Source organism: Chrysochloris asiatica, unplaced genomic scaffold (assembly GCF_000296735.1).
Source record: "Chrysochloris asiatica unplaced genomic scaffold, ChrAsi1.0 scaffold00003, whole genome shotgun sequence".
In the NCBI taxonomy this organism is placed as follows: Eukaryota; Metazoa; Chordata; class Mammalia; order Afrosoricida; family Chrysochloridae; genus Chrysochloris; species Chrysochloris asiatica.
Window position 1 is genome coordinate 27,897,937 of NW_006408521.1, and position 10,094 is coordinate 27,908,030.

Sequence of the window (10,094 nt, forward strand, 5' to 3'; positions counted from 1 at the left end):
CAACCTTATCTTCCAGTTCATGAATTCATTCTTAGTCTGAATCTATTCTGCCATTCAGCCCACATATTGAGTTCTTTATTTCAGCTATTATATATTTTTATACTAGATAGCTTTTTTATTCATTTCCTTCCTATTTCAAATCTATGATATTCTCTATTATCTCTTAGAGGATTTCTATTATGATTATTTTAAATTATTGTTCTCTCTGGTCCATTAATTCTACTTCATCTCATATATGTTGCCCCCCCCCTTTTTTTTTCTTATCTTTTATAGGGATTACACTACTATGATGCCTTCTTATTTTTCTTTATGAGCTTGTATTCCCCTCAGGGTATCATTCCCTTGGCTGGTGGTATGTACCTGAGGAAGAAGCTACTATGTAGGCACTCCCTTGTTCCACCATCTCCACTCATTCTTAAGCAAGAGGATATGTGACTCCAGATGAGTTAATTCTGTTTCTATCTGTATTCTGCTGATCCCCAAATCTCACCTCACAATGTGGACCTACCTCTCAGAAAACTTCCCACTGGAGGTTCAACATGGAATGAGTAGCAAAAACAGAAAATGCCTAGCAGTGAGCTACACCGAGTCTGGGCCCCTCTGGTGTCTTTGTGTTGCATCATCTTGGTAAAACGTTAAACCTTTCCCTGCATGGTTCTGTGTAGAATTGGCCTAAGGGGACATTTGCTTAAGATTTGAAAAGTGAAAGTAAAGCTTTAAAGGTTGTTGTGGTTAGAAGCAGTGAGAGACAGAGGTAGAAGTGCCACAGCATTCTGGTTTCTCTTTACTCCTTTTTCCCATTTTGTGCCTAGCTTTTTTCCCCTCACTTCTATATCTGATGACCAGCAGACCCACCGACAGACATTTACTTAGAACTTAAAAGTAATAGAGAAGAAACAGCCTTCCATAGACTTCACGGCATCTTGACTTCTTGGTCAGACTCCAGGAAGCAAAATGTGCCTTGCTTCCTGATTTCCCTGCAAGCTCTGGCTTGTTCCTGCAACCAGTGTCTCCAGAAGTTTGGCTAGTGACTTTATTATGATCTTCCAATTCCCCTTTGTTACCCCTGCTTTTCCAGTCCCACCCACAATTGTGTAAAATCTAATTTTACAATAAATTCCTTATTCCATGATACTCAATACAGTGATTCTGCTCCCTTGATTGAACTTTGGTAGATTCAGTTCCTAAAGACTTTGTGGAACAAAACTTATGCACCAACCCTGGCCTTCCTATCTCTAAACCTTCACATAAAGAGAAGTATATTTCCCCCTTATTTAAGTCACTCCACTAGTATTTTAGTGTGACTTTACGAAGGTGAGCCACCTACTGGTTTTGGACACCTGACCATCTGGGGATCAATACAGAAAAGAGAAAGAATGTCTGTCTTATTTGACCCATTGGATTTTTAATGATATAACAACAAAAAAATGAACTCAACAGGCTTTTACAAATATTCCAACTACAGCATTCATTACAAGGACTGGGGAATTTTGCTTTTGATTTTATGCACCTCAGTGAAAGCAATCGTGCATTGTTTTCTCAATCATAGAAAGTATTCACCCACTGAAAATTTAAATTTCTTCCTAACAGGAGCTTAGCCTGTAGTTTGAATAATTTCTCCCTTATCTATCCTACTTCACTTTTCAACTGGCTGAATGTTACCTTTAGATTTCCCTGATTTCTAGATAAATCTGATCCCTTATTGTAACAACCCTTCCTAACACCTTAGCCTTCCACTTACATAGTACATTCACTGCCTACTAATTTTTCCAGTCTGTCTTCCACACTAGACTAGTTAGGGATTTTACTCTTTTATTCTTGCTGTATCCCCAGTCCATAACTGAAGCACAGCCATTGATTGCCTGAATGAATCCTCTCCAAGGTGCCACTGAGTTGGGCGGTAGCTGGGAGTGACCTGTGGAATAGCTCTAAATCCTCTAGGTAGCACCTAGCTTGTCAACATTTGTAGACCAGACTTGTCCCTTTCATCCTTTCTTACACTAAAGCCTTGAACTACTTTCTCAATATCAGGTACTTTGCTATCACATGCTGAAAAGTGATAGATTTGTGCACACCAGACATCAAGGCTACTAGACTCCACCAACTAGAACATGCCTCATCTCCTGATGAGGTGTGGACCCTGCTGTCACCACAGGCTTGGAGAACACTTACATAAGAATTAGGAAGAAAGGGTTGTTGGTTGCTGCTGCTTGGGCACACGTCTCACACATGGGGTGACAGATATGTGTGTGTAGGCCTTAGGGCTTGCCACCTCAGAGCTACCTGTGCTGGGAGCCACTGAATGGGCAGGCCGAGGCTCAGCCTTTGGTCACCTCTGTGGACCTCAATGTTCCTGCTTCTGTTCATTACTCCCATACAGACATCAGAGTTCTTACCTACTCTATCACCGTGCTGAGTGTCAGATAATCTGAAGTCTTCGAAAGAGAGCAATGAGACTAGAAAAGGCTTCTCTTATTTGGTAACTGCAACAACCGCTATGGGTGGTAGGTGTTACATATGTTAGCAGTTGCTTTCAGCATGAATGCTTCAACTGGTGTGTTGGTCATGCCGAAAATCAAAACCAAGTTATCTGATATTCTAGAAGGCAAGAAAATGGCCTTCAAATGGAAATGCAAATCCTGTTTGTGCATCCTAGACCCAAGAAGGAAATTGGGCAGGAAGCTGCAATTGAAGAGTCCCAGTTGAGGGACCCACAGCATGATTTAGAATTAGTAAAGAAATCTGAATGGGTTATCCTGATAGATGTTTGTACTCATCTTGGTTTTGTATCCAATGCAAACATAGGTGGTCATTACTGCCCTTGCCATGGGTCAGACAGGACCTCTCAACCTTGAAGTTCTCTCCTATGATTTCACCAATGATGATATGATGGTTGTTGGTTAGAGACCTGGATTGGTGTCATAGGCTTCTTTCAATTTTCATGTCACAGTAGGACAAGCCGTCTGTACTTCAAGTTTGTTGATTTGAAATACTTAGGAATTGCTAATAATAGTATTTGCGAACATTGTGGAGTAAAGTGAATTCAATGTGAATACTTGCAAGCATTCACCTAGTAAAACCATTTTTAAACACTGTGACTTGAAAGGTACCATGTCTTTGATACTGCTGCTTCTGCACGCCGTCAAGTCAGTTATGGCTCATAGTAACCTTGTGTAGAGTTTCCCAGGCTGTGAATTTTTAGGGGGGTGGGACAGAAAGCCTCATCTTTCTCCTGAGAAGCACCTGGTGGATCTGAACTGCTGATCTTGTGCTTAGTAGCTGAATGCATAACCCTTTACTACCAGGACTTCTTGTGTCTTTGATAGTTACTTCTAAAGAAACACTACATCCAAGAAAAATTAGAGAAAAAAAAAGAGGCCCCTTTCTCAACTTACTGTATTACCATTTGCTAGAATATATTCATTAATAATGTGCATATTTATAATGCTTACTATGAGAGTAAGGATGTCTACAACTTTGGGGTGTTCAACCTATATGTTATTTTTTCTGCCAGCCTCCCCATTCGTCTTAGTAGCATCATATTATCCTGTCTTCTTTTGGAGTCAGGCTGATTGGGCTAGGAATAGGTACCTAACTCAAGCTGGCCAATCAGATTGGTTCTTCCAGGAGCCTGAGGTTGGGATACAGATAGTCTGTCATTAGTGTGCTGGAAAGAAATACTGTCATGGTCAGGACAGCCATTTCCTGACTTGTATCAGTTAGGGTTCCTGATTGCAGGCAACAGAATCCAACCTTGCTAACTTAAAAATGGAATATATTGGAAGGAGTCTGGGAAAAAATGGAGAACAAGGGGCCTGGTTGGAGGAACAAGGAAACAGCCTTGCACCAGAATAGTCTGTTCGGTATTCTGCTGCTAGGGCGAACAACCTCTATCCATTGCTTCCTTACTTGTACTTCTCACTCTGGACTCAAAAATCTTGACCAGCCAACTTCACTCAGGTGTCCAATCTTGGGTGTACAGTGATGGTGAGAGGAAGGCCTGCCTTTCTGGTTTTGTAGGGAAAGGAAGGCACCAGGATTTACTGTCTACTGAGTTCACACCCAGTGTAAGAGAATTAAGTCCTCCCAAGAAACAGGACTGCTGTCAGGAAAGGGATAGAGGTGCTGAGTTGTCCTAAAATGACAAGTGTCTACTTATGGATATAGAAAGAAGCAGATAAGGTCAACTCAGAAAGAGAGAGAGAAAATGACATACAACTAGGAAGGCTTGCAGACCCAGAGATACAGGGAGAGTATCCCCAGTTATCATTTTCAGGTTCCTGTATGTGGGGCCTTAGAAGGCTCAGCTGTATCTTTACAACTTGAAGTCTTAAATAAGACTCTGTCCCAGTGTGGCACTGTGGGTTAATGCTCTGGACTGCAAGGTCGGTTTGAACCGCAAGGTTGGCAGTTCAAGCTTACCAGCCGCTCCTTAGAAACCCTATACAGGATCGTTATGGGTTGGAACCAATTCAATGGCACTTAACAACAACAACAACAATCTTACAGCAAACATTTTCCTTTTCATTGAGCAAGTCTGAGTATGTTTCTGTTCCTTGCAGTCAATGATTCCATCTTCTAATAGAGAACTTTGTTCCTACATGGATGCAAACTATAAAACCTGCATATGTATTGTTATAGAGGAGAAAAGAGATCCCATCTACAAAGATATAAGTATTATGGTGGTGGTTATGTGCCGTAGGGTCACTCCCGACTTATAGTGAGCTTGTATAGGGTTTCTGAGGCTATAAATCTTTACGGGAGCAGAAAGCCTCATCTTTCTCCTGCAGAACAGTGGGTAGTTTGGAACTGCTGACCTTGAAGTTAGCAGTTCGACTCATACATATTCTTTATTAAGCCTTAAACAAGAGTAAACACAAGACAAAAACAAACATAGATCAACCAGGTGAGGGAAATCACTGATGCAGTGATGAGTATCCAAAGTTCTATCTCCACATTATGACCTTTTATAGGGTACAGGGAACAAAGGAATCTCCTGTCACAGCTATGACTGAGTGCAACAGCCATGTGTCGTACATGCATGCCGGGCCTAGGAAAAGCTGGGAGGAGACTTTTGCAGATCAGAAAGCTTATAGTCTCTGAGACTCTCAGGGAACGACATCACAACTAGGTGATCCTTAAAGGATATGTCCAGGAATGTTCCTGTGAGGACTGGCTGGGGGAACTGGCCCCCAACCCTACTTTTAAATATACTCTGCTTCTAACTCTGTTAGTTCACCTGTCAGAGGTGCACGAGGTGCTCAAGAAAAATTGGCATCTGAAAACTTAAACTTAGGCACAAGATGGAATTAAGCTCTACCTGACTGGAGTCATTCACAGGCAAAAAGCCTTCAGATTTTATGCTGCACAGCAATGTCAGAATAGAACTGTGCTGTATAGGGGCTTATTTGAGGGGGGCAGGTGTTTAAATTTCTTTTTCTTTTTTTTTTTTGTTGGTTACCATGGTGTATGGGATGGGGTGTGGGGAGGGAGGGGAAGGTGGAGCACAGGTTAGGGAATAGGCACAGAATAGTAGAGTACAGGGTAGGGAATACACACAGGTTAGTTTGGGTTTGGGGGAGCATATACTAGAAGGGGAAGTAGAAAGGAAAAACAAGGCAGATGGGAGAATAGCTAGGCAGGATTACATGGGCTAAATAGGACAGAGGTAAATAATGATGTAAGCACAACCATGGAACAACAGGGATCGTGGATACAAAGATTGAGACATCGTTTGAATGGGTAAAAGTGGGGAAATGATATTAAGATACTTGGCTGTTTGTTGAATCTTGGTTTCCCTTGCCTACTATTGTAAAATAGACACTTGAAGGGGAGAGAGAGGAATAGCCAGAAACATCACTAGAGAAAGCTTGTAAATCCATCTTCAGCCTATAACTGATTGGAATACCTAAAATGAGGCTAGAACTTGCCCAGTAAATGAGGCTTCCTGCAGAGCCTTTGCATTGAATAAGTCCATAGGTGGAATCCTGATCCCCATCCAGAATCTTCTGAGGTGGGACATTTCCACTTGAAAGGACAAGCAGACCAGTCTGGAGCGCTTATTAATGATGCAATTACAAGATCCATGCCCTCAGCAGGGCTCCCCTGAGGGTGAGGTTCCTTACAACTTGGCACATCTTAGACTTGGAGCTCCAGCGACCCCTACTTGATGACAGGGACAATCATCTTTTTCTTCCTCTCCTTTTCTGCTGTCAATCTCTGCTATTTATACAGTCTTTTTCCTTGTACGTCACATTCTTCCTGGTCCACATTAGAAAGCTTGTTCAGTTACTCTTAGTTTTCAAGTGAGGCAAAAGAACTTCCTTACCTGTAATAGCTCCTGGAGGCGGATCTAGAGGGTCTGTGTCAGGGCAGGTGATGGTGCCAGCTCCAGTGGAACCGGAAGCTCCATAAGGTTTTTAATGGCTGATTTTTCAGAAGCATGTTGCCAGGCCCTTCTTCCAAAGTGCCTCTGGGTGGACTGGAAACTTCAACCTTTCTTTTAGCAGCCAAGTGCCTTAACCATTTACACCAACCAGAGACTCCGCCTCAAACTAACCTATGGGAACATTTTTGTTGTTGTTGTTGTTCTAGCTGGTGGCCAATGGTTGCCTATTCAGGCATCTCCTACAGCACCACCACCCCTACCCGCCTCCATCTTCCTGCAGGAAAGCTCTCTTCCTACCCTTCCCTAGTTTTAGGACACTTGCTGTTGTTAAGTGCTTTTGAGTCATAGTGGCTCTGGATAGGGTTTCCTAGAAGCAGCTGGTGAGTTTGAACCACTGACCTTGCAGTACAAACCAACCTTGTGATCTAGTACATTATCTCACAGTACCACACCAAGACACTAAGCCAGTACATTTCTAGTTTGATGCTCCCTTCTCATCTAACTCCCTCCCAACTGATTTTCCTTGATGCTGGAAATGAAGTTATACCTCCAGACTGGGGCTTCTTTCTACAGTGTAAGGATGGCTGCTCTCATTCTTCCTCTCCCCCTTTGGCTTGGGTAGCCCCACCACCCAAGTAGGCAGATAATGGATCTATAACTTCCAAACACCTCACCCCAATCTTGCTGCTTTACCATTTCAATCTCTACTTTTAAGAACTGTCATCATGTCTAATCCCGCCTGGGGGAGACCCCTCCATCTCCCTAAATGGAAGCTATTCCATTACACCTCAAAGTGCAGTTTAAGTAGCTGTAAGGAAATGTGACCAAAAGTCTGTCAGAAGTGAGCTAGACTTGCCAAAACTTGGTGTAATGTAGGGACTCCATCAACCTGCCTCCTAAGGAAACCTGAGCTGATCTGAGTCTGGGACAAGTCAGGATGTTCAAGGTGAGAAGCAGAAAATGGTGTGGGGAGGGGCTGATAAAACTAAGACTAGGGCGTCATAACAAAAGAATTCCAGTGGACTAGGACTTCTTCAGTGTCCTCCAGACAAAAGCAGACAGACCATCACCATATCTTGGCTGCATTAGGGGACAAGTGGGGGAGGTAGAGGACATGTGTGTGTGTGTGTGTGTGTGTGTGTGTGTGTGTATGAAATATGCTTGATTTCCTCCTAGCAGTTTACCTTGAGGCCAGAGTTCCTGGACTTCAAAAGGAAAGGCCCTTCCCTCCCTTGGTGAGACATTAGGGGCTACTGAAAGAAGGGCCTGACGTCCCTCTGGCAGTTTGAGGATCCAGGGTTGGCCCCAAGATGATTATATTGGATGCTTTTCACCAAATTGCTGAAACGGGCCCAGTCAGATTCAGATCTGCTGTAGGATAAACTCTGGACTAACTGCTAACTGCAAGGTAGGTGGTTCAAACCCATCAGCTGCTCATTGGATGCCCTATACGGGGTCACTATGAGTTGGAACTGACTCGATGGCACTTGACAACAACAGTCCCCTTCCCAGCACTTCCTGTCACCTTTCTTTTTTCTGGGGGGGTAAAAAGAAATTGATAGTAAATGTCTTGATTTAATTGTGGGGTTTCCTAACTCATGAAACCAAATACAGTATTTACCTTAACGAAAACCTTAAAATTAATCTGCCAGTGCTCTTCTTTTACCCAAAGTTTCTGAGAATGTACTGATATTGGGTAATCTCATGAAAAGGGGGAAGGCAGATAAAATCAATCATGGTAAAATTAGTGCATTAGAGCTTAAGGTATCTGCACTTGGTGAAGGCTGCAGTTTATAGTGGGAGTATTAAATCCATTTTGAGTCTTGATATAAATTCAGCCTCTACAAGTTCTTTCTGATTGGTAATGTAAAGATCTTTGCCTTCAGGCAGAATGCCTTTGAAAGTGGATTTACTACCACTTCCCTAGCCTGACCAAGGAGGGACAGTCTCTCTCTCAGGGACTTGCCTGAGTGTGTCCTTAATAGAAATTTGGGTTCCAGGGTTGCATGGTCAGGAGTCATACACCTACCAAGGTGGTAGAAGGACTCCAAAACAAATACTGTAACTTTTCTATTCTGCAAAAGAGTATATCCCAATCCCATTCCTAGTCCCCCCTGTGACTGTGATGAATTGATTTGCCGCCAATCATGACTTTGAGGCGAAATTCTTTTGTTTTCCATCTTCTATAAATAGCCATGTGGCTGTGCATCCTGTGAAGACCATTATGGCCTCACACTAACCATCATTATGACTTCCCTCATCCTGACAATTTGTCTCTATCTTTGTCCCATTTAACACTTAATAAAGGGGTCTTTATAAAATACATTTGGATTTGAGGCCTTTTCTACCCTGGAACATTAACCAAAGGTGATGTTCTATATGTCTCCCTCCTCTTCTCTTTATATGCTTCATTGTGCCTACTTTCTTCATGCAATTTGCTTTTTCTGGAATCAAAATGGTCTCACTACATGCATATATGGGCTCCCTGTAGGAGTGAAACAGAAAACTTGGAAGGGTTGCTTGAGAAGACAAAGTCCAGAATTATAGTGAAATATGCAAAGACCTAGCATCAGAAAACTAAAAGGAAAGAAGGTGTTCAGAAGTTCTCAAACTATAAGAACTGAAGAAAAAATTCAAGTCCAACAGAATGTGGAAATCATCAGATAATATCATTAATATCTCATACAAGTAAAATTTTACTAAAGAAAATTCAAAATCAGATATAACAATACATTGTCAGAGAACTCCCAGAGGTTCAAGCCACATTCAGATGAGAATGTGGAACAAGAGATATCATTTCTGACATCAGATGGATCTTGGTTGAAAGCAGAGAATACCAGAAAGATGTTTACTTGTGTTTTATTGACAATGCAAAGACTTTTGGGTGTGTGGATCATGACAAGCTATGAACATCATTTAGGAGAATAAATATTACAGAACACTGAATTGTGCTCATGAGGATCCTGTACATAAACCAAGAGGCAGTCATTCAAACAGAACAAGGGGACACTGGTTTAAAATCAGGAAGGTGTGTGCCAGGTGTTGTAGTCTTTCACCATACTTATTCAGTTTGTACACGGAGCAAATAATCTGAGAAGCTAGTTTATTATGAAGTAAAATGTGGCATCAGGATTAGATACATCATTAACAACCTACAGTAAGCAAATGATACAACCTTACTTAATGAAAACTAAGAGGACTTAAAATACTTACTGATGAAGATCAAAGACCACAACCTTCAGTATGGGTTGTACCTCAACATAAAGAAAAGAAAAATCCTCACCACTAGACCACTACATATTATGATAAATGGAGAATAGATTGAAATTGTCCAAGACTTCATTTTTTGGGGATCTAATATCAACAATCATGGAAGCATCAGTCAAGAAATCAAACATAGGACTTCCAGCAAGATGACGAACTACGCAGATGCATTAGTTGGACCACTTACAACAAAGATTTGTTGTTTGCTGCAAAGTGTTGTCGAGCCAGTTCCAACTCATAGCAACCCTATATAGGGTTCCCAAGGTGCAGCTGGTGAGTTTGAACCATTGACCTTGCGATTCAAACTGATCTTGCAGTCTAGTGCATTATCTCACAGTGTCACAACAGGACTCCATGGTGGTGGTGGTGGTTATGTGCCATGGAGTAGGTTCTGACTCATAGTACAGGGTTTCTGAGGCTGTAAACCTTTACAGGAGCAGAA

General features: G+C 42.0%; 1 pseudogene; it reads left to right on the forward strand.

Moving 5' to 3' along the window:
- The first annotated feature begins 564 nt into the window (after positions 1–564).
- On the forward strand, positions 565–2,855 carry LOC102829481 (annotated as a pseudogene).
- Positions 2,856–10,094: the final 7,239 nt, after the last annotated feature.